The 26,938-nt window shown below is 38.4% G+C and overlaps 1 protein-coding gene across 2 annotated transcripts in view; it reads right to left on the bottom strand.

Moving 5' to 3' along the window:
• LOC135789567 (zwei Ig domain protein zig-8-like) overlaps positions 1-26,938 on the bottom strand; it is a 109,430-nt gene that overhangs the window by 75,660 nt on the left and 6,832 nt on the right. The window lies entirely within an intron of this gene.

Raw genomic sequence — 26,938 nt, 5'->3', positions numbered from 1 at the left:
GACACACAGCACGAATTGAGATAGTCTGCATTAGTAGTACATTCACATACATTGTAGTAAAGTAAATAATTAAAAATATTATTATCAATTTTATGCTAAAATAAACATAAAAGTAATAAATTTTTTTGAGTTTTGCTATAAAACACACTGTATGTTGATGTTGTGTGGTCTGCGACTAGTCGAAAACTGTTTATTTAGGTCACATGGAAAGAGTTTTCAGTTAGCGTCAACGTTTAGCAATATTATTTATGCGAGTTTATCCTCGAGTTGCGGCGCACATTTGTTTCTATCGCTAGATCAACAATCAGCCTGCGTTTCGTATCATATCACATTGCCCCACATATCAACTGGATGTATGGGGGTAGAGATATGTCTTCAATTTTGACCAACCACGCAGTTCGAACTATGCAATAAAAAATTATTTTAATCGTTTCTTGCGGTCTAAACAAAATATTTTCTAAATTTAAATTTAAGCGGAAAATTCCGCACTGATGAAATAAAGCATTAAAAGTCCATTAATATAGTGCATTTCACAACAAATGAATAATTCAATTCGCCGGCATTTCGATATCAACGCGTATAATTTTATTAACCCCAGTGGGAACTGCTCTGGCGACCTCGACGCCATCGTATCGCAATATATCGAAGGGGTGCGTCACATAATATTACGCTATATTGCCGTCGAAGTATATTAAGAATTGACGCCTGAAGTGTCGTAGGTGAGTGGGTGAGGCATTTTCTAATAGGCATGTCATAGTTACCGCACATGTGTGCACGGTGCGATAGAATGCAGGTATGCGTCGAGTGCGGAAAGAATCGCAAATATTGGAAGCAATAAAGCCCTAATGCGCGCTAAATTCTATATATACAAGCGTTGGCTCTCTAACTCCTTGTAGACGCCGCTGCCGCCCCCAACGTAGTCTTCCATCCATACTCGTTCGGCGTGAGCCGTCTGCGAGTCAAGTATGCGAAGCTCGTGTCGGGAATTTCAGCCCGCCTCGTCCTCATTACTTCCGGTTAAAACTCCGGCATCGCGCACGACGAAGAAATGGAAATATACGTTTGCTCGGTTATGTACGTACCGAGTACGTCAGGCGGTAAGTGAATACGGATGCGCTCGACGCTAGTTGAAAACATATTTATGTATTAGCACAACGATAGATAACACAACCAACACAAGTTGATCTCAAGTGGAAGCGCACACATATAACTACATCTCTTAAGTTAATACCTATTTATAAAATACTAAAAAATCCATTAGGCGGCGCTACATGCATTCAAAATTGATGTTAGTTCTAGTTGGAAGATCATATATAATGCGGAAGTTAAGATCTGTGGAATATTAATTTGATCGCAACTTGGAAATTTCTCAAATCAACCTCAATCTCAAAGTTCGTTCAGTGCCTCTCCTCTACTCTCGAAACCTCTCAGCTTGATAGTTTGCCCAGACTACTCCAAAAGCAGAAGCTGCGTTTGACAGAAGTTTTGTTTCGCAAAAGGTTTATTCTAAATAAGAAATTGTATTCTATCCACTTCTCAATGAAGCAAAGAAAGACGTTGTTGAGAATAACAAAGGTGCACTCGTGAATTTACTGATGCATAATTTCAGACTTCATCGACGTTTTGGGTCAAGCAGCATAATTAAAAAAGAAACAAATGAATACAAAACCAAAAAAAAAAAGAACGAATATTGTGATCAAACCTCACGAATCTATTATATCCGACCGGAAATTGTGATGCTAGACGGTGCTGACAATGTGACAAGGATGCTTGGTGGTGAAAAGTCGCGAGAGACACGCGCAGAACAAAAGCCTAAAGGCCCACGAATGCAAAACGTGCGGAGGACGAGCGCACGCCTCGTTGCCAGTGATGAAATTAAAAGCGCGGCGACGGCAGTGGCGGCGCGACGCAACTATATAATCATCTTACTGCCTAACGCGCTCCGGCACTCGCGAGGCGAATGAAAAAGTCGTTCTTAAAATTAACAACGACACGAGTCGTATTCATTAATCAAAGTGATGATGGCTCGTTCGGTACGTGTTTCAAATAAATGATACGGCTGCTACTGCGCTGCTACATTTCGCACACGAATTGTATGATATTGTCAACTCAACTGGGACACTAAAATACTGAAAAAACACGCACACAGTAAAATCAGCGTATCTCAAGGGTGCACATGACAAATAATGACCTGAAGCCGTGTGCGCCTACGTGTATCTTTGCATGCGAAATGCACGAAGAGAAAAATGCGAGATTGAATACAAAAAGCGCTGAAATTAAATATTTTCTAAACCATTTTCATTATCTTGCAACACGTAAACTTCCTCGGGCGTTTTGCGCTGGCTTTTTTTCGTCGTTTTCTGAAAATCGTTTCGAGCACCGAGCATATTCCACCCCATTAGAGAGCCGCGCACCGCACCGGAAAGAATGTCATGGAAAAAAAGTCGACGGCACGAGACAAACACATTTTAACTTATTATATTTTACCATTACGCGACTTTTTGTAACTGAGAGCAGCAAAAAAACTTACAAGATTGTACATATTTAATCATCATTCATATTATTGCCTACTATTCTCAAATATTCTCCTGAAAAATATATTAAAAACAATTTTACTCGCGAAATAAATTTTACTTCAAGATAATATTGTAATCTTTAATTTAATTTAGCTAACAGTCCTGCTGCAAGTGCAACAAAACGCTGAAAGCAAAAGTGCTCACCAAATTATACACCTGTTTATGTTTTGTTCCTGTTAGCGTTCCACTGCCACGGCGCAGCAGCATTAAAATGTTAATGAGTTAAAAGGTTAAGTGGAGCGCTATTACTGCTGTATCTAAATAGAATGTGCACATTGTATTGCCCTACATTCTATTGTGTGATCATCGTAAATGCGCGATATCTAAAATTTAGAAATTAAGGAAGATAATAGTACTTCCAAGTCGGATAATCCTTTATTATTCTTCGCAGTGCATAAAATGAAATTTTATCGCGCACAATTAATCGCATAAGCTTAACGGTAACTCTTGACCCTACTCGTACAATTAAGATAATGTTATAATTAAACATTCGGCGAGAATGAATCATGGATTGCATAGATGAAACTTTGATGTGTAAAACAGCTGCGCAAAATAACAATTCCCATACGTTTGTGTCGAGTACACTTCACTAGGGATGTACTGGATGATCTATTGTCCTCCGAATCTAGTAGAAAGTCAAAAATGAGAAATGACTAATACAGGATGTTACAGAAACTATTTCTTAGAATAAACTAATCAAAAAGTCTTAAAATTCTATTTTTATTATTTCATAATTATTTTTCAGTAAAATAAAACTTTTTTAATTAAAATAATAACACCCAGTATTTCTTAGTAAATATGTATGTGCGCAACTATGAATGTATCCGTTTTGACAAACCTATAACGCGTAACGCAACGCAATGTGAAACTAGTAAACGCGGCGAGCAACAAACAAGCAACGGTGGCAGCGGTGGCGGCGCACAAAACCCGACAAGAGATGAGAAACTTTGCGACGGTATAAATTATTATTTCTGACAGGCATGCGAACCATCTGTCCGTATAATTGGGATATATACGGTTTGTTTCTGCCGCGGCGATATCCGCCATGCAGCCCCGGACGCTGCAGGCGCATGCGGGGGTGATTCATATATTTGTTCGTATTTGCCATGGGACCCGGACAGTTCCATCCGCACATTTGAACGTAGACAATACATTTCTCTCACCTCTTTGCTACCGCAGTCCTGGTGGACTTCAAATTCTAAGTTTATTTCAGCAAATGTTACTCGGCTGAATATATGCACGTTATTGCGCTAAACATGCATTTAATTTTCTGTTTATTGTTTGCAGTCGGTTTCCACCTGCAACGGTAAAGTGTTCTGTTGATTTTGCGAATTATATGCATGGTATATTTTGAATTTTCAACCTGAAGCAGACTGGAATCAATTCAAATGTTTCAGACAGAATTCTAGATTGTAAATATTCAAATAGTGTTATATATAATGCGTTGAGTTGCGGTATAAGTACAGTATTAATTTCTAAATTTTGTTATTTGCAAAGTATCTATATATTTCGATGTTGTAATACAACGCACGCCAACTTCTTCTATGACATCATTAACCGAAAACGAAATATTTTTTTTATTGTAGTGTTCGCTTCCTGGAGGACGAAACGTGCTGCGGTATGAATGCAGAAAATTTGCGTTGCAAATTTCATAAACGTGTTTCCACCGCAAGAGAGCGTGAGCAGTGTGCATAAGGAAAAATTTCCTGTATAGAGAGCGAGTGTTGTACACACTCGAAGGAGTGTGGTGTGACTTTGCCGCCTCCGCGCACGGTTTGTCGTCGCCGGATGAGCATTATACGTGATCGAACGGAGGCGCACGGTTTTATGGCGCGCGCGATGCCTCCCCGCGGCCGCAGCGCGACTCCTGTGTGTATTCAAGGAGCACACGCCGCCGACCAAAGGAGCGCGCCTGCTTTTCTACTAACTTACGTTTACAACCGCCGCGTGCGCGTCAGCCCGAAACTGGATGCGGTTTACTTCGGGCCGATGTATCGCAAACAGCGCGAAATTGTACACTCTCCTGGGCACAACGCACCATTATGCTGATGCCACAAGCATGCATATCGTTTTATCACGATTTAAACGCCAAACGTGCGTCAAACCAACCCTTGGACTTAGACTTGGAAAAGTGATGATGTTGCGTACGAGATACATTATTGTCAAATAACTGTTACAACAGTGAGCTTTTTTTCTTCGATACATTTCGAAATATTTTGCAAAAAATGTCAATAACACCAAAGTTTCTCCAGGCGTAGACATCAAATACCGAACCGAAGAAATAAATATAAAAAGGTAACACGGGCGCTCAACCCAGTAACCGAAATATTATGAGAAGGGCAAAAAACGATGCCGATTAAAAATTGACGAAGTGCCGCACGTTTATTCGCGCGCCCTTGACTTTAGGAGTCATTTTTTTTTCGCCTTCGTCTTCGTGATCAAAGATTATATTACAAAGTAAATTGATAAAAAATTTATATCTCCTGAATTTTAAAAGTAATCAGAAACTTGAGAAATACTTCTTCACGTCTGGTTGATTACATTGTTAATTGAAGTTTGCAAAGAACAAAAAGTATGTTATGTATAAATAATTCGAGCTGAATATTTTTATATTAGATGCTTAAAAAATTCCTCAAACCGGCGAGAAAATGTGCAACTGACGACATCGTTTCATTTTTCATAGTTTTGCTCCTCTTGAACTGAGCGCAGCAGACGTAGATCATTTTACCAACTACTTCTCACGCTGCTGTAGAAAGAGTGGTGAAAAAAAGTGTAAAAGTACCTGAGTTTCCTTCACTTTTCTGAAGAGCGAAGGATAATTTCAAATATTTCGACATGAGCTCACCACTTAGATATAATCCAACATTTTTATTAATTTAAGCATACAGACGAATATAGCTATGATATTTCTTCCTTCAAATATGAATTTGTCTGTATGCAAATGTGTACTTTGACAAATATGACAGAATATTCAAGGTAATGAATTTTTCAATATTATTTCCGTTACATTTGCGAGAGATTATGGCAGCGCCGAGCTTTGAACTAAATTCTACCGAGTTGAATCAATAATAGAATAATGTTATTCCACCAAGTAGGAACGAATTTTCCGATATTTTTCAATTTGAAATAACTGTATATTGCCAAAAGAAAAATAATAACTGTTTGCGATAATAAAATAACTTTTTTATTTTATATCCATTGTTAAATGTCTACATTAAGTAAAAAAATTACTCGTTTCGTATTTAATCATTAGCATATTAATTAAATAAAAAATTAACATACACTACTTGTATTTTTTTGAAATCTTGTACTGTATGTTTACTTATTTGTCTAGATGTTTCTTGCGTTTCGTGCAGCACACAGAAAAATTATGTAAATATTAGCTCTGGCTGGCGACGAGACTGGCTCAGTGCCACTACATATTTCAATTTATATTTGTTTATGTTAATATTATTAAAATGCAGATAAAGTATACGCCATGTCTTCATGCTAAAGAGCAACTTGGAGTTACAATTGCGGTCGTTACGTTTAGGGGAGAGCAGGTAGGATTCGTACATTTTTTACTTGACGCCATATTAAAACTAAACTATATAATATATTCGAATAAGTTTAATGTCCCTATATAGCCTATATATCTGCCTATAATTATAGTATGGTACAGCTCCGTCACAAATCACACAGACAGAATTATGATCAGTTTTCCAAAAAATGGAAATCGTACGAAAGTACCCCACACACGGGGTACCTTCGTGCATAGTGTGGGGTACTTTCGTACATGATGGGGTACCTTCATACAGTCAAAGAAAATAAACAATTGTTGATTAAATTTAATCATTTATTGAGATCAATTTAACACAGAATCAGCATTTTTGTATTAAGAACCAAGATATATTATTTAGGTATTCATAGGTATCATATAATATGCATTTGCTTCATTATCAGTCTTTGTAGTTTTCTTTTGCTTCTTTAAATTAAATGACTCTTTCGATTGAGATTTCCTCTTTATTGAAGATGCGTTATCTGCATCTAAGACAAGATGTAGAGCTTTGATGGCCTTAGCTTTTTGTTTTTTCTCTTGCACTTGCTTCTTCAATAGTCTTCCTTTTTCTATTTCTGCCAGTCTATCTTTTTCCGGAGTATCAGTGTAAATTCTAGATTTGCCTGGTAGCTTTCCTTTCCTTGTTTTCTTTATTGAATCTCTGTCCACTCTAGGATATGGCCTGACTAACTCTGGGGTGATCAACCCCACAGCTGGTGAGCAATCTGTTACTGTTGTAGGTGATAGCAAAGATGGAGACACAGATGATGAACAACTTGGAAGGTTTTGTTGAATAAACTCTGTCTGTATGGGGTCTGCTGGTATGGTCTCTGGCACATCGTAATCTTGGGAGCATTCGTAGGCACGGGGAGCATTCGTACACGTACGAATCTACCCCACCCCTACCTGTACGAAGGTTCCCCAACACCAAAAAAAACAATTAATATCGAAAATAAAAATAACCGCTGAAACTGGGCCAAAATCTATATTTACATGCTAAACTAAGTTATTCCTTCACAAACTGTGTACATTCACTTTTACAATAGGAATAAAGCGTGAATAAACAAAGATGTTTAAAAACATAACCAAAAAATACTTACTTGGCGCGAAATCACGTTACGACTCGTTGCGTCGAAGCCGGCGGCTGCACTGACGTCTCACCCCGCGAGTAACCTATGCGTGCGAGTGGGTCTCACGCACACAAACACAGACCTGTCAAAGTATTCTACAGTGGTAGGAATAAGGACTGTACGAATGCTCCTACTGTACGAATCCTACCTGCTCTCCCCTACTGTAGCCAGAGTTGAGTAGTTCGCCGTTTGCGTTTTTTTGTTCACCGCTACCGCCACCGCCTTTTCACCCATTCAAAAGACGACTTTTCCTTTTACTCGCTTGTTGCCCACTGCTTCGAATGGCTCTCCGCGCGACCAGGGGCGATTATTCAAAAAGATTTTGAAGCGTATAATTATGTAAATAACAACTAAACCCGAACATGCAAGCCGTAGCTTAGCGCTCGCACGGAGCAACCAGCAGGGGCGGAAAAAGAGTCAAAGAATCCTGGCGGAAAGGAAAAATCGATCGGATTGCGGCACTCGCCATCGTCTGGAACACACGTCAAGGCGCACGAGTCGAAAATATCAAGTTGCAAATGTGGAGTTCACAAATTTCACGTCGACTGTCGACTTTTACAAATAGTTATATGCATTACATCTTACATCCCATCCGCATACGTATGCTCTCAGCTCGGGGAGCAATTTTCATGAGCGTTCGCCAAGAAAGTCGCCGAAATGAAATAGCTGCGACTGGGACAGCGACCGTGGAACAACGGCCACCGAACGAATAAAAATATTATTTTAAGTTATTTGGGAATTTGTTGGTGCGCTCGCTGGTCTTTCCGATTCACATTTCTTCAGGCGCTTGTAGAGAAGATCGCCGAAACTGGGTCGCGTCTTTAATAATAAAATTCACCCGGCAAAACTACTGTTTACCCAATTTTGTTTTGATATTTTGCTGTTTAAACAGTGATTTTATTAAACTTGCATAATAAATTTTATTGCTAATTAGCACCTTAAGCATACCCTGAACGCAAATAATGCTGTTTTCTTTCTTAGAATAATAATTCACAAAAAAACGAAAAACACGACGTGTTATACTTATTTACGCTAAGTTTAATTAAAATTACGGCCGACATACAAGACTTTTTTTTGTAAAGTCTAATTAAAAATTTAGCTAATTTGCAGCGTTGCTGGAATTATATTAAATTAAAGGCAAAACCAGGTGACTGAATCCGAGGCGGTCAAGGAGAGGAGAAAAACACGTGCGGGAGCACAAGCTGTGCGAGATTTCCACCCACGCTTAATGCGTCGCCAGGTCGTTTTTCATTCCGGTTTTCTTATGGTTTTTATGTTTTCCGCGAGACCGTAATATAATAAACGCGCGCGGCCATGCGGACGCACAAAAACTAAAAGAATAAGCACAAAGAGAACACAACATGGCGGTATGGAGGGAAACAAACAATAATTAGTGTCGGTGTGCACCTGCAAGAAGAATAATATAACTTTCTTAGCATCCTGCGCTACGCTGACGTGTTTCTTTCGGTCGAAACGTGAAACACCTTCAGCGCAATGAATACTTTCAACTTTTACAGCGTCACGGTAAACTGCGGAAAACTTAAAACGCTGCCCGTGCTAGAAAATATAACACGCCGGTAAGGAAAACATAATGAAACTAACCATTATTGTGAAATGTCCAAAGTTGTTCCCTGGCGAAACTTGAATTACTTCATTGGGAAATGTAAATTGGGAAAACAATGAGATGACTTGTACAATGCATTTATTAATTGGGACCGCGGTAAACAAAGTAAACATGTTCTAATCTAGAAAATTTTCCACAGCGTGAAATTATAATTGCAGATTATCTCAAAAACAAATTTTTTTACATGAGTAGTTCTTTAGAATTTTGTATTCTGTGACGAAACCTCATTAGTGATAAAAATTTATGTTACTTTTAACTAAAAGGTACTAAAGATACAATTTCCATGCAGATGTGCTTCATACTCGGATGAAACATTGTTGCGTTTGCAGGATACGATTACAAAGAACGCGTGCGGTGTTCTTAAAAGGTAATTAAAACATGATATGAGCATGAAGTATGTGAAAATTGTGAAGAATTTAATTTCCTGCATGGTAATTCATGTTTTTTAGAAAAAAATATTCCACTGTTAATTTCTAAAACGTTTTCCATATCCGTCAAACCCATTTGTTACATTTGCGCCATAGAAAGTAATCCAATTAATTCAATCACTCTGAAAAATCGGTTTTGCTCTTTTTCTGTATTTTGTGGGAAACTAACAAAAATAGCAGCAAGTTCAATCGTCAAACGCTTGAATGACGATTGAATATATGTTTGTGAAAAGCAATTTTAGCACTCGACATGCCGCGCCGACATATTTAACGGATACGCGATGAAAAAGCGTGAAAATACGCAACGCAACATGAGGAATATAGAAAAAAACAGAAACGTAGGCAACATACGGCAATACTTGTTTACGCCTCTTATTGGTATTGCCTTTATTGCTATTACTTCTTGCCTTGTCAATGCCAATTCGTGTTGTTGGCGTCAAGATTGCGTCATTGCTCATGCTTTTACTTTCAATGTTTCACCGTATCACACATTGCGTAAATTTCTATGAGTGTGTGAAAGATTGAAAGCTTAGGGAACTGCGGTAAAGAAAGAAATACTGCCTAGACATTTAGGAATAAAAATCTCTAGACATATAAACTAAGATCTAAAATTTGTGTCATATTTCATCGGAAGCCTCATATTCATCGACGTAATACACACACAAAGCAGCGCTTGAGCTTGGAATAACTATGTGCGCGGGTTGGGAATCAGGCTCCGCGATATCACAATGGGCGTAATCAATGGTGTTATACCCGAGAATTCGTTACTGATGAAGTGTCATCTTGAATAGCAGCGCTCGCATAATGGCCGCGTCGTTTGCGTACAATGGAAAGACGGCGAATCGATTGGTCATTAAACATGAACGCTGCAACAGTAGCGTCCAGCGACCAGTCCCCGAGAAGCATCATGCAATTCTAAGGGATTACTAATGGACATCAATTTGAATTGGAATGTATATTGCGGACACACACAACACCAACGCGCGTGTGTCCCATTGCTGCCGGAATTACATTAAACCAATAATGCACTACAAAGCAATGAAAACAACTGGCTCCATTTGAATTTCAATATAACGCGATAATATTATTGTTCCATCCCCTGCTCTCGGATGTGCTAAATTTACACACAGTTTAATGATTCCAAGTTTTTTCGGAATCTGAACACAAAACTTGGTTATCATAGCATTTAAATTTGTGTAATATCAATATTCATCATCTCGAAAAGAAGAGAGACGCGGAATATTCTCGAAGAAGAAAGATCAAACACTGAACTTTGGCACAGCAGCTCGCAAACTGGCAATTCAAACAAAAGACGATCGCTCCTCCCGCGCCCATACCGAGCGCGCCTGTATGTACTCAGTACACAATATTCGTATTTATATTCTAATCGAACGTCGACTGTCGAATCATGTCGAATCTTCCGCTCTTTCTTCGGCGCCTGACGTGCGCGCCTCCGTCGGCAGATCTCTGACGGGTATTGAGTAGCAATCAATCTCGGGTCAATTCACTCCCATTCAGCCGCCGCCCGAAGTGCAATCCGATATCTTCAAAGAAAATCTATCTTGTTAGGACCACGCCGAGCATAAAAACGTATTATATAAATAATATCGAGCTACATCATCATCCTTCACGCAGGGCCCTCAATGAAATATTATTACGTCCGGTCTGACCACGCGATGTTTGGCGATTCTATCAATAAGCTTATAGGACGTGTCCCAGGTCCTTTTCAGAGACTATTGTATCCTTTGTGCATTTCATTCATGCCAACGACCACCTGAACTTAACCCATCAATTATCTCGAAACATAACAAACGCTTAACTAATATTAAATCAATATTTATCACTTTGTGTGCTCTGAACGTTTTTCTATTCAGGAAAAAACTTTCTTAATTAAATAAAATACGTGCAAATTTGCTGGGCGAGCAAGAATCTTACGATAGTTTTATTTTCACTTCGTAGACTTCGCAGAGTTTAATCAACTTAATCAATTTCGAAATCAATTATCAACATTTACGGTGAGCGTAAATAAACGATGACACCGATGGTAGTGTGAGTCCCTGAGCGTTCCAGAAACGAATTGCGGCGGTATCGCATTATCCTGCGTTTCTATCGCATCCTCCTTTACCAGTGCCCGCCGTCGGTGGTTGGAGATCGCGGCGTGGATTCGAATCAAAATGGAAGCGCACTGCATCGACGTGGGCTAAATCGAAACTGCTTATTTACATTAAAGGTTCCAATTTACGTGCACTCCATCATGCAGGCGTAGCTACTAAGGGAACTGCGTTTGATTATCTGGACCTTACCAACATATTGATCTTGCGCAATATTCAAAATTATATAGATAATTATTTCTAAATATTAGTTTTCACAATGGAATGCAATCTTATTTTACCGGTTGAAGTTAGGTTATGAACCAAATGTAGTGTAGGCAACCCAAACTACACAACTGTACGTTTAGGTTATATACCTGTTTAGCCTAGAATTCGCTAAACATTATTTTAACAATTGCATAATTTAATCGTTTGTATAATTATGGAAAAGACAATGAAAGAAAATACTTGAATGAAAGTCGTAATAACCGTGCGTGTATTGGGCCGACAATAACAAATATCTTTGCATTATTGTGTGGAACAATTCGACATCGAGCGCATAACCATAGTCAATAACTTGGTCTATAATCATTAGTACTCACAGCACGAGAAATGGCACACAGCAAAGCCAAATGCTTGTAATTTCGAATGTAAAATAAACCTGTGCGCTTGAACGTTATAAAATATGGAAATGAAAATGTGACTGCAAACGCAAATAAGAGCCACACACCGGTGCACACGTTCGCACGGTAATTAGGATAATTAGTATGAACAAAACCTTAATGGGAACAAAGTTGTTTTCTTAAAATTTCGCGAAAATTTAAATTTCTGCAAATTGCAAGAAATATTCAAATTTAATTGTTGTGTAATAAAATTTAAGAAACTTGGCAGCTTAAATTATTCATTGAGAATTTACCATTAATATTTACAGAACAGATTCACACCCACAGCACAGGATACTCTGTAAAGTTTTATTCTATAATGTGGTTTAGCGGCGGCCAAAAAATAATTTCAAAGCGTTTAAAATATTTAACACATCCGGAATAGTTGGAAATGGAAGTTTCATGCGGCGTGGCGCTGAAAAACAGAAAAACCACAAACACAGAGTCGGAAAGTTTTGACACTGGCATACACAGCGATGTGCTGTGCTGTGAGTTTGCAGTTTCGCCTCCTCCTTAGCGGATGCCACAGCATGGAGGCGGTCGAAGCTTGTGGGCAGCATGAAGCGAAACGATCTCAAATGCCACAGGATCGCGACGCTATGAATACCGAAGTCAACTTAGACTGCGTCGTCGTCTACTTATCGACTTTCTTTTTTTATTTATCCGAATGTTTGAAATATACCCTCTACCCACTTCTGTGGTCGAAAAGTTTTCGCAAGCGGTTGAAAAGTAGCAAAACCGTAAGCAAAACTGCGCGAAAACCGCTAACGTGCAAGCCGCACGCAGTAAACAGATTGTTTTCGCAAATTTCCAACTGCGCAAACTTACATTGCAAATACATCAAAGAGAAATTTGTATAAGCATAAAGCCGAAACAATGAAGCTGAAAATACTAATGAATAATGAATAATAATCAACATAGAAAATGTGTTTTTCTACGCAGAACAAAAAAACTCCCAGTGTTTAATTTATCGCATTTATTTCCACTCGAGAGCCGCAATCCACAATTCAAATCGAGTTACGAATCAAAAGCACTCTCGTCGTCTTTAATATCCTTTTTGTTGCAATTACACATCTCGGCGGTAATTCTTTCGAATTGAATCGCAGCACAGACGTCTGATCGAGTGCTTCAAAGTGAAGCTCCCCTCATCATGGATATTAAATGCATGCGAATGCGAACTATTCAAAACGCAGAACGAAACAAACGAGAGAAGGAAGAATATGCCACGAAAACGCCTGAAACTCACACCGTTGAGGGTTGAAACGACTTTGAACTGATGAAACACACTATTCCATTGGTGTTCTCGTGCGTGTGGAAGACAAGTTGGACGTAACAGTTTCGCAGGTTGCGCGATTGTTGCGAATCGAGTCTTATCGTAGTTATATAATGAACAATTGACGTCATAATCAAGCCGTACAACCGCAAGTGACATGCACGCCTCTTTGCCTCTTTTATTATTCGCGTACGCTTTGTGTTACATAACACAATTTGTACCTTACATACAAATTTAAACTTTCTAATTCGCATTAATTTAGTTTGCACCCTCGTTTCGAACAGGGCGTTTAATTTAGTTATATCTTCAAATGCGTTGTTGGTGGGTTTAATTAAAATGTAAAAACAGAGAAAAAAAATAGATAAATTACACCGAGATTATAAAGGATAGGGATTTTTATCTCGGCGGCATGTCACCTCTAATGCCGAACGGGGGCCTAAATTTATTTGCGCGGTGCAAAGTTTTTTTGGTGCGCGGCTGCTGCTTTTTTGTCGGTACAATGTCACAGGGTAGAAAAATACCTATATTTGGATTTGTTCTCGTTTGAATGTCAACCATTTTGGTTGTGTTGTTTGGCGTAATTTGACTGTGGACCCGTAGAAAGCCGAGCGATTAATCAGTTTTAAGAAATTTCCCTTTGGTCCACTGTTTTGCATTTGCGCAGCGGTCCCGGGAGGCAAACTTCGCGTATTTTACACTTTCGCAGCCGGGGAATTGACGGACGGACCACCACACAACCATGTATACCTACCGAAACAGTAGTGGTGTTGGTGGTGGTGGCTGCGCAAGGTGCGATCAGAAAAAGGCAATATTTTACGGATAACCCACGGAGATGGGGCCGCTGTGCGTTTAATCTACTTAATAAATTACTACGCTTAGGCGCTGCACCGAGACCAATTCATTCTGTTTTACGTATTTAACTCACTGTCAAGTTACCTGCGCGGTCCGCCAAAGTGTTTCGGGGTAAAAGGTAGAAGTAAAAGTTGGCGCAAGGAAAAAAAAAGAAAAATGAATACGTAGTAAACGCCACGGCAATACAAAATGAGGACAGTAAAAAATGTTGAACGTCCGAAAACCGATGAAGAAAACGAAGAAGCATGAGGTTTTTGATATTATTAAACTGCTCGCATTACAGTTTGTTTAGTCTACAAGAAAAAACTGTACGCAGGTAACAATTTCATAAATAAAAAACTACACATCACCGAAATATTTCACAAACATTCATTTACATCAAAGAAATTCAATTTTATATCCTGCCTAGGTTTTTTAATATAAATTAATTTCAGAAATGTATTTCTCTGAGCAAATATTCGCACAATATGCACTATGTGAATATAGAAAAAAATTGTACAATGCAAACGTCGATATCATCAATTAGAACAGTTTGAAATTATATCGTGAAATAGGTCAGGGCGCGCGAAGCGAATTTGCCACCACGATGCCCGAGTTAAGCACAACGGGTTGTTACCCGTATATGAAATTATACTCGTACAAATCAACGAATGCGATTGGAAAATAGCGAGCGCGTCGTGCACGTGCGAACCGATGTGTTCGTTTGAAAACTGCTTCGCTTTGTAGTACTTGCGTTGCATTGCACGCGAAAATAAAATTGAGCAAAAAAGCCGAGTACAAAAGAGTAATTGGGAAACTAAACAAAAATAACCCTTGCAAGCGGCGGGGCACTAATGCAAGGCGCTTGCGAATTTACAGCGCAAAACTAATTACATGTGAGATTACATGTAACACGCTTTCTTTTGTGCTTTCCTCGTGTTAGCAATAGGAAAATTTTAAGTTAAACTACTTGTTTCAAACAAACAATGCATTAATTCGTAAAATTTGTAAAATCAATAGCGCAACAATCGTAAAATAAACTCAAAATGCATTTTTTAATGTTTGTGATTTGCAGGCATATGCAATTCATATCTGGAAGCTATACTCGTTTCGTTTTTGTTTTTTTTTTAATGCGTTGTTTGGCTTTTATATGCAGAATTGCTTTATTTATTTGCGCCGCTATTGCCGGATTACTGGCTGATGGCGCCGATGTTATTTTTTATTCGCGTCACTATCATTCTCTACATCCTACTGTTTTGTTTGTCCAACTCGGCTGGCCACTAGCAGTATATTACGCTGGCTCTTGTTTTTTCTCTTCTTTGTCTGCTGCGCACACTTTTATCAACGTGAAGCGCGTAGCAAAACGCGCAATTCAATTAAAAAAATTATCAATGTTCCATACTTCGCGCAGAGAACAAACCGTGCGCTGTGTAACACTCCCCACAGAGACGCGCAGAAAAACTTTGCTCGTATGCCAGCACTATAAAAAGTTGCTATCTTTATTATACACGTACCTTTACTTAGCATTATTCCCATGGTTCTTGATATGCCAAACGCGGTATGCGAGTGGCAGACCAAAGGACAAATGAGTATGGATATCACGGAATATAATTTAGCATTGTCCTTTTTTCTCTTTTTCTTTGTTTCTGCGCGACATAAAAGCGAATAAATGCCTCACAGCAAGTAGATTTTTGTAAAAATATATTATCATAATTACGATTAATATAAGCAAATAAAATAAATATTTTTTATTAAAATGTTAGTTTCATATTTGTGTATTTCATATACCTATCCTTACTAGCGACGTCATAAAACAAAATATAGCAAACAAAAAACATAATCCCGCTCTATTCTGATCCATATCCTATATAAAACACCTAATCTCATGTATTATCTTTCATGAAAGCCCATTTCGCACGTTTTACAACATCCACAAACACAACTTTTTGCATTTTCCTATATTGCCTGAATGAGTAAATGCAAACAAGATAATTGGAAGCCATATTTACTTGCATTAAAAATATTAAAGCGTACGTTTTGCCAACGTACGAATAAACCTCAAATAAAAGTGTTATTTATTCAGCGCACGAAATTAAAATTAAATCACTTGTCCCAACAGCGTAGGCTCTTTCCAAATTCAATTCATAAATTTACGACGAGGTTAATAGCATGCAGTAGTTTAGTTTAATTCATCGGGCGTGAATACACGAGCCCCGATTGCAATAATGTGGTGCAGCCACATTCGTCAGCATCAACCACATTAACCGCAGAGCCACGTATTTATCGCAATTAAAATTGCGCGTGTTCTTGATGACGATTCAATTGGAACTAATATCGGTAAACAGGTTTCAATGCGCACTTGTTAACAGCACTTAGTTCAATTAGATTCTGAAAAGGCCTTTTTCATGTATTCATAAATTTATGTCAGCAGATTGACTCTCTAGCATGCCTGTTAGCTAGTACATAATATTCAACAAGGCAACGAGTTTGTTGTGATAGAGCGACAAGAACCTATTTGGCCCGTGTCCAATTTGACACGACCAAAATCCCGCACTTTTTCCCTGATTTGGTAATTTCTGTTCTGTTCGCCGACGCCACCAACGCCGTATAACCCGTGCGAGTAATAATAATACGTCTCTCATGTGTATTTTGTCGCGATTGTTAGTTTCCGTCGACGCACAAAGAAACCGAGCGCAAATAAAACACGAGCAAGATAAGGCAGAGCAAACATGGCATAAAATTGCGAAACATTGAGAGATGAGATAGATTCAAAGATATCCGGATACATTTTCGGATGAGAATGCGAATGTTTTCCTGCTGCCAAGTTACGCCATCTCAAACGAACGCTAACATAAAGGCGTGAACCGGAAAACACTATGAATATTGGAATAAATCAAGCGGTCGTATTAAATTTACTTTTCGGCGGTTGAAACACGCAAAACGTCAATTTGTATGTTGGTTCCGTAATAGTTGTGTTGAGATTTTGTTGAAATGCGGAAAGTTGCAAGTTGCTCGCTGCTAGCATGTTGTTAGTTGCATCTAGATGTGTCTAGACTACGCTCGGACGCCGCAGACGATAACGTATGCGATAACTGCGCTGGATTTTCGTAAGAATTTGTTCTTGGTATCGCAAAATGAAGAAAATAAATGCGAGGAAAGTTTGACTTCCAACAGGGAGCTGTAAAGCTATTGCGATTATATGCAACCAGATGAGACAAACAAGATTATGATAATAACTTGCATGATGTTGCAAATTTTTGATTGTTTGCAATATTTCAATGGTAAAAAAATATTCAAGAGCAACAAAAGTTAATTTTTTACATGTTGTGCACACGAGTTTGTCCTATTATACCAAAAATTATATTTTAGTAACACATTTCATCTTTGTCAATACAAAACTACGTCATTTCCGATCCTACTACTCTAATAATACTAAAATAAACACGACATGTTTACTCTTACTTTAGGACTAATCTATTATCCCTAATTGTATGGACTTCCAACATTTTTGTGTCGCAAGAAAGTGAAATATTAATTATTCCCCTAATTTAGTTCATTATTTATTTATTGAGCTTTTCTCATAGCGAGTTACTTACCAACAAATATTTTTCAAACCTTCGAATGATAAATAATAGAACCATACCTAAAACAAACAAAAAAAGCAATCAGTATATATATATATATATTCACAATGTCATTATCATCGGAGTGAATAATAAGGTTATTATGTAAGTCGTGTTTTATATTAGTGGCGTTTCGACTTTCAAGAGGATCGTTAAATTTATCTGGTACATTTTATGTGAGAGATATTTTTTATTGCGTCTATTTTTTGTGCAACTTCTTGCCGTTGTCGCCTTTTAACATTAACATTAAGTTACACACCGCGCTGTAACTTGAATACGTCAAGTATTCCACATGCGATCGACGCGACAATAAAAACGAAAGAGGCACAGAGGCGCCTCCGCCTTTCTTGTCCGCTGCGTCATTTTTTGGCCTTTTTGTGTGTCGCCTATTTTACATATATGGATTTCATGTACTTGTATGTTCTTGTGCAAGGCGCGTAAAGCCAGCGACACTAGCCGAAAAGTTTTATCTATTCAAGTTATGATGGCATATACCACCATATATTATATGAAACATCTTAATGCCGCAACTTATTATACACTGTGTTTAAAGACACAATAGAAAAAAATTACAATTTATTTTATGTTTAATTTGTAACTTGCTAAAAATTAATTTAAATGTGACAAAATTTTCAACTGTAGGAGAAAAAACACGTTATGTATGCGCGCGCTAAAACAGTTTGGAAAACGGCACGGCGTTCAGCGCATCATTTACATAATTTCATTGGTCGAATTGTTGAAATCGCTGGAATTTTTGATACGCTGCCGTCGCACGCATTTGATATACGATGGCGCGCGCGCGCGGTTCATGAAAACACTGCGCCATTTTTTTCTTCATCACATTTTTTCGTGTGCACTTCTATTCGTTTGCCTGTGTCATCTCGTTTCTCGTTCTGGTCGCGGCAATTCCCGAATTCCCACGGTTCTTCATCATTATTCTTTCGCGCTGGCATGTGTATGCCCGTAAAAAAACTTATTAATGCCGAAAGGGAACATCACTAATGTTCGTTTTTATTGCGAATAAAATAATCGTCCAGTGCTTGCGGCCAACATTTATCATAAACGAATGTTTATGATTCACACTATTGCGGAGATTCTATTGTTCATTATTAGAATTGGTTCATTATTGTTTATATCTAACTATATAAAGTTATTGTGAAGATAATTAAACTAACTTATGAAATTGCAGTGATATTCATCATATTATAATAAAATATATTGGACAGCTGCATACGTCAATATACTAATAAACTGTTGGTTAGTATTTTTTATTTAAAGATTCCCCAATAAATCACAAGCGAAAATTGACTGGTTTTACATAACTTATGGTATGCTTACATGTCACACGGAGCAGTAACAAAATATCATTATTTCTTGTGAGTTGTTTCGGTTTTCGACCAGTAAGCAAGTCAAAACCCTGCTTCACAACCCAATGACATGTTTCAAAATCACAACAACGGTGTTGGCGGTAGTGCACGCCGTGAAAAACATTTACGCAAAGTGATTTATAAACGGTAATAAATTATTTATATCCGGCATGAGGATCGATGTAAATTTATGAAGAATTGACCTGCGGCACGCACACAATAAATTCCTACTCATCCATACATGCCACCTTCAAGGAACTGCCCAGTATAAAAATAAACAAACAAAAACAACAAAAACAACTCAATGAAAAATATAAGTAGTTATAATATAATGAGGAATCATTAGTGTATAACAAAGTTTTCTACGATTTGCCTCGTCCAATCATAAATAATAAGTCAGATTAAAGTTGTTCCGAATAAACTTGTATGTATTTATATATTTTTAACTTTAAAAAGTCATTAAAAGTTGGTAAAGTTTTTGCGCACCGTTTACGCAGTTTACTATCATCAGTCTGGGGATTAAAGTTGAGTCTCGAATTAAACCCTAAGCGGCTGACATTGTTGTGCTCATGAGGCGTGCGACGCCGCAGCTTATAAAATCTTCCGCATCTAATTTCACGCGAAATAATTATAATAATAACTGCATATTCATATAATATGCTTACCTCTAAACTTAAAGGTGTACGGTGTGCAGATAATGCTTAGTTTTCATCGCGCAAACACCACGACCGCCGCCGACATATAACTAGTATGATAAATTTGAGGTTTCGTACGATATCTTTTAATGCGTTTACACACAGCGCGGAAGTATGGCGGATGCGCCGGTGGAAATTTTACACCTCGTCAACCACGCGACGCTGGAGAAATTAGGTGACATTCACAGCAGCTACAGCTACACACACGAAATAATATTTGCATTTTATTGGCACGTTTATGATTTGTTCACAAGTTATGCGTCACTGTCTTGGATTTTACAGCGAAGTTTAATGTGAAAACGCGTTTAAATATTTATGTCTAATTCGGTGAACGCAATGACAGAAACAAACTGTATGTGTGTAATAATACCCGCGCGTGTGGCGCTAGTTTACATAACATGGCGTATAATAAATTCCATGTCATCTTAGCCGACAAAGCTATAGTCATTTGCTGGAGCATGTGTACGTCTACGAATTGGAATTTGCGCCGACGCATGTGCGCGCCAGAGTTTGCACAAATGTGTGAAGCCGTTAAGTAAATCATCGCGCATCGCACGTGCTAACATTTATGTTTTTATGACTCCTAGGGTCGAGCAAGGGATTAACTTGTGGTTAAACTTTCATATTTTACTAAAAATGCATTTTCTACACATTTTAGTAGCAATACTTTTCGTTATTTTGTTAAATCACTCAACTAGAGCACTTATTGTCAAGTCAAGTCACTTTACTCGTTTGCGGTTGATCTAATCAGGTCAAGTAATATAATCATTGCATAAACATGAAGTCGAACGTACTTAACGCGAGCCGATCGGATTGTTTGTTGGTAAGTACCTTCGGAGATCGACACACACGAGAGTGCGTTTTGCTGGGCATGGAAACACATTTAGAAGTTGTTAGTTTATTAGCCAAGCTAGCCGGGCAAAGGTGGGTGAGTGTGGGCGCGAGAAGCAAGCTCGTTAATTATTTAAGACACCGTACCGACCATACTGGTGGAGGCGCTGCTTCCACCCGCACTAATTCTTCGAAATAAATTATTACATCCATGCTGGGTTCGCGTGTGCGCAATGGTAGCATCTTTGAAAGTTGCGCAAACGCGTCAGAATCAAATCGAACGTGAGGGTCGTAATGAAAAAGTACTTCAACTCTTTTAACATAAACAGGCATAGACTGAGTAATTTTTTCAGTAAATAATTTGTTGTAGAAGTCGCTTTTGAAACGTGTTTTGAATAGCGCAGATTACGCGTTGAAAACTTGCATCAGTTGCAGTTGTAACGACTGTAATAGAAACTAGAATGTTTCCACTAAATTTAATTCGTTATAAGTGTATAATACGATGTAAATTAAGCTGAAGTGTAATGCTTCCAGCGATGCAGAAACTCCCCAAATGGGAAACATTCAACTAGGTATGAAAGACCAATTTTAATTTACAACTCAAATAGCTTCATTAACTGAAAAACGCTGTAAGTAAATTTTGATTCAAAATTAGTGGAGAAATAAAATAAAACTAGCACCGCTATACTTTGAAAGTTTCGTGCACGTTCGTCTAATATTAGTAGAAAAATATTTTCGTTTTTCTGGCTGGCAACGGCTTTGTTTTTTTCTTTCGTTTTTGCGTTTCTTTATACATTTCCACGAGTTCTACTTTTCTATAGGTTTTTTCTTCGTATTTATTCTACGATGGTGTATATATTGTAGAAGGTTAAGCGGAAAACACGCACATGCCGTTACGATGCCGATTTTTATATACGTGGTTTTCACACGCCCCCGGCCGCGCCACCCCCAATTCAAGTTTTTTTCACGAAATAGAAATAATATAATAATAACACAATGAGAGAGCGTGCGCCGCGACCCCGAGACCTACGACCTCAAACGTTAAATGTAAAAAAATACACCATACACGTGCGTAGAGAAAAAATATCGTATGAAATTAGGAACTTGTGCTTCGTGAGAGATTAATTTGATTCGCACCTGGAATTCTTATCGAATTTTCATCGAGAATTGTGTCAAAAACAAAAACAAAGTAGAATACTAAAAACGAATAATAGTATTTCATTAATAACTGCTCAAAAGTAGCACTTTTACGCAAACTAAGTCAATTTTCCGAAAAAAACTTTTTTGTATACAAAACCAATTAAATAACTTTTGTATTTTTATATCCGCGATGACACCGTGCTAATCTCGTGCAATGATGCAACACAACATAAACCAACTAGAAATTGCTCGCTGAAATATGAAGTACTTAAAGAAACACAACTAGGATGCACGCAAAACAGGATGATATAAATCACAATCTTGGAGGCTTGCGAGCAACCCCTTAACTAGCTGGCAACAACATGATAGCGGCGGTCGCGTCTGCTCCGCGCAGCATTTTCCGACCACGCGCGAATTAACGCGCACACGCGCACATCCTAGAAGTGACAATAAACGACAAAATATTACGACGACAAGTTAACAGTTGTCGTTGCCTACATTCCCCAAAGACACCATATATATATATTTCAACAGAATATAATTAATATCATTTTCTTTTTATGTTTAACTAGTACGTAATTAAATCAAACGTCCACAACAGCCATCCTAATTCTAAATTTCACTCTCATTTATCTGTATCTAGTCGCGTATAATGTATCTGAATGTGTGTGTGTATGTTGAGCACGCGTTGTGTGTTCATAATTACGCTATAAGTATTATTTATGACGGCATTAATTGTACGCGCTCTCTTTGCCGAATGGCGTTTCGCATTGTGGATCGCGTCAGAGGAAACAAGCAAATAAAATAATGGACGATAATTGTCGTCGACTTAAAACTTTGTTTATGCCCCATCTCGACGCACAGCGCGCCATGCTTAACAATCAGTGCACAGGCTGGCCTGCCAAATGTTATGTTTCAATGTGAGCAGCGCCCACCGCCCTTCCGCTAATTTTGTTCGCACTCTATATTTTACGATTATGTACCGGTTATTGTTATTAACATTGAGATGTGTTTTGGTACACGGGTTTTATGGGCGTACTTGGGACGAGAGGGTTGGGAAATACGGCCGCAAGTCGGAAAAGTTGCAAAACTTTGTTGCGACTGGAATCGACTGGTAGATTTCGTTATGGAATGCAGAAAATTGAAATTTTCAAAATTATCGAGTTATATAATATAGAAACAAAATTTTAAACCACCAATCAGAAGTTTTTGAGTTACGAAAGGTTAATTTAAAAAAAATGGAAATATGCAACACACAATACAAAAAAACTTCATTCCTAGCCAACTTACAAGGTTAAAAGTTAACTTATGGGTAATATTTTGATAACAAAACCTTCCACCCACACACATCGCCAGTATAAACACAGTCGAATTAAAATTAAACATTGGAATACGCACAGCGGTAGAACGATAAGAGATCGATATAATTAATCTAGAAACGAACGTATAGTTTAAACGTCGAGGTAAACTAACCAAACTTTGAGACTTAATTACCACGACCCTAAAACAACAAAAACTTTCATTCGCCGCGATGAAATATCCTGAACAATGAATTCTGTTCTGAATTTGCCGAAAACGCTAAAATGGACAAATTGTACAAACATTACTCAAAAAAAGTGGACAGTAGTTGAGTTGTAATGATTTAATAATCTGACAAACCCTCCTAAATATTTGAAAGCACTCAATATTAACCAGCTATTTATTCACAAATGTGATGCATGTGCTAATATGATTACACGCTGTAACGGTTGTCGTTTAGTTTCATCATTATGCTTGTGCAATTAAATTATTTAATGCTGACACGCACAATGTGCGTCCAAGCGTTTGATGTCCGATGGCCGAAATGCAATGCAACGACGAGTCGTTTCCTGCATGTATGCACATGTTATAAATGCGGCGTGCATAGCATATTATTCGTTACAAATGAATTTACACTGGACACCCCGGCGTCAAAGATTAATCACACTAGGAACGTGAGTTGCCACATTGCCACAGGTTTGGGGGGTTATAACCTGTGTGGGGAAATTCAAACTCACCCCAACGCGAAGGTTGGGAGTCATGCGGAGGCGGGCGTAATTAATATTATAATATAATGTGAGTTTGAACTAATGTGTCGGAACATAATGACCATATAATGGTGTGGTTACGCCACAATGCCAGATTGATAATGTGCGCGTAGATAAATTCTACAGATATATATAGTTTCCCCTTAAAATAGCCCCCAGGAGATTTATTAATTAAATTAGAACGATTTTTCCAAAGTGAGCGGCTCGTTTGCTGCGGCTACACTTTATTTTAATTGTCGTGCGCTGGACTTCCGGCTTGTTATGCGCGACGTAATTGTGCCGCATGGCGTGGTCGGGTGTGCGTAGACGGCTGGTCACTGCCCCTTGTCTGCCGGAGTCTAAATGTACAAGAGGGGCGGCCGACGCGGACGGTAACAAAAAAGCGGGTGCATTCCGGTTCGTCTAGTTTGCTGTAAAAGCAGCCATAGAAAATTGTACTGCTTTGGCTTGCATAATCGCAGAATCCAGCGCACAAACGAAGGGGAAAAGAAGATTAACAGAGGCGGCGTGTGGGATGGTAATAGTTGCACCGGTGCACAGCGGAGGCGGCTAGGTGAATGAGTTACCTAGCCGTACGAGGGCGAGGCAGCGAAAAGAATGGGGTGACGCCCGCCGCTCAGACGGATGCGCCAGCAACGCTAACTTATTGTTTCGCGTGTGCACGCCAACATCCCCTACACAATTACTATATTTATTATAGTAGCGCACACGACCACCCTGTGTGCTTCTCGTGTTTCTGGTGAAGGATTAAAAACTGCTGTATATGCAGTCGCTATATAATCACTAGGGTGGCAAATGTAAATATTTTCTGCCCTAGGGCTGTAATCGTTACTTTTGTAAACAAGATATGACCAGAAACAATTATTATAACAAGGTCTTAAATAATTTCAGTCTTATAAATTTTCACTGATCAAAAATAATGCAGCAAGTTTTATTTTGTTTGGGAAAAGTTAAGATTTAGTTCACTGGTGTATTTGTATTATTATTAATTAGGTTCCCACTGGCTACAAGTTACTTGTACAGAGAAAATAAGCAAAGCACGTCTACATTTCTTAATGTTTAATGTCTTAAATTGGAATTAATGCGAAAAGTTAAGTTACGACACACAGTGCGCTAAACAAATTTATAATAACTTTCACGAGCCGCCCCTGGCGCAATGCTCCCGTCGCAAATTCGTACATGATATTTAAACTAATATTGCAAGTTCCAGCAGAGTTTCAAGAAGTTCTAGGTTGGCAGTGAAAGTTCTTCAGCGAAATAGAAAAATCTAAGGTAAAACATTATTTTTTTCACTTTTTATGTAGAATTCCTCGGAGATATTACATAATAATAACTAAATATTAAATAAACACGTATTATAAATTGTAATTAAACATACCTATGTAAAACTAATAAAATATACATTAACTACGAAGAAACTAAATGTACCTAAGTGTTTGCATGTCAGATTTACCGCCAATTATCACAGTTGCAATTAAATCAGTGCAGGCAAACGCTCAAAAAAGAAAAAAAACGTGACAGCCAAGTTGGTTTCGACGCTGGCCGCATCTCGCCGAAAGGTTTAATTACCAAAGGCGGAAGTTACGTGCTCTCTGCGCAAGCTTCACCCACGAAATCGCCGATACGGCACTTTATACTCCATCTATCTCGGTTCCTCTCTAACTGGACCCACCGATGCCTTTCTAGTTTCCCAAATTCACTACTGTACGGATAAGTGAGCGTAAACTGTAATGCACCTCCACTTATACAAAACAGATAGAACATAGTGGTGACACTGTGGTAGGATGCAAGGCTTAAACTAAAACGCAAAGGATACCAGTCTATGTAGTACCTACTTAGAATTTACTTCCCTACACGGTGACCAGTGTGAAGATGCGCGCGCGGCAAGCACTTTCGATATCAGATAAAGTGTGTTGTAACCTAAAGGCATTCGATGTAAACCGATAATCGGATTTAGTACCCGTGATTAGTTCGAATCCGATATTGATCTAAGCTAAATCCATCTAGCGTTTTGTTGCGGCTGCCATTAGCAGGAAACACGTTACACTCGCCATGCTTCGAATGGAAACGAGCAACGATACGTGATTGAGGATTGCCACATTCAATTGAATTGAATCAAGTTGAGACTGGAGCCACATGAGGAGTATGTGAGAAGTGCGAGTATATTCAATTGATCTGCTTAAATCACTCACGAATTCATGAGTGTAAATTAATGCTAAGAATCAGTCGAAATAGAAATTTAGCGTAAATTTAAAGCCAAACAGGACTCAAATGTATAGTATGTGGAATATTGACAAAGAGTAATAAAACAAAAGACAAAGTAGACATTTTCCAATCGATTACCATTTACCAGCGACTCTCGCCTGGAAAAATTTTACGTTTTTTGGATCAACCATGTTGAGCCCATTTTATATGACGCTGTTTGATAGGTAATATCATATACCAATTTGTTCCTCTGTTTACCTGTCGCACGTACACATAAATATGTCATTACATTACGCGCCGACAAAAACGCAATATGGAACATCAAACACACACACATATAAACAAAACGCGGCGTTTTTATTTTCGCTTCTGTCGAGCGACTTTATTTGGTTATTTAAGCTGCTTCTCCATTACTGTGATGGATGCTATACGATGTGTCATCAGACAATAGAGTAAAACAATCCTAGTCGGACTATTCCTACTTCCAGTTACAATAATATTATCAAAACAATGCTATAGGTTTGATTAACTTGATTGCGAAAAATACTAATTGTTTATTGTGCGTTTAACGTTTGTGCTCTTTGGTGCATTGAATTAAATTCGAGAGCACATTGTATAAACGGCTGTTTGATTTGGGTGCATGTTGGTTTTCGATTTGGCCATCCGTTTCACCCGCTGATTGACAATCTGTTTGCTTCGCACGTCCCAGGGTCATAGATCATGATTATATACTGGCCGTGCGCCACCCGAGTATCGGTCAAATAAAAAGCGGATCAGACTTTTTTCCGAAATTTTAACAGCACCCTGACATCAACCTCTCGCCGCGTTCACTGCTAACAACTTCCACTGGTCTGGTGTG

This window comes from Atheta coriaria, unplaced genomic scaffold, assembly GCF_025399875.1.
Source record: "Atheta coriaria isolate IRGN ID8LTWV9N9 unplaced genomic scaffold, Caltech_Dcor_3.1 hic_scaffold_3_pilon, whole genome shotgun sequence".
Taxonomy (NCBI): Eukaryota; Metazoa; Arthropoda; class Insecta; order Coleoptera; family Staphylinidae; genus Dalotia; species Dalotia coriaria.
Note: the sequence above shows the minus strand (reverse complement) of the source record. Positions and strands in the feature narration are given on the sequence as shown.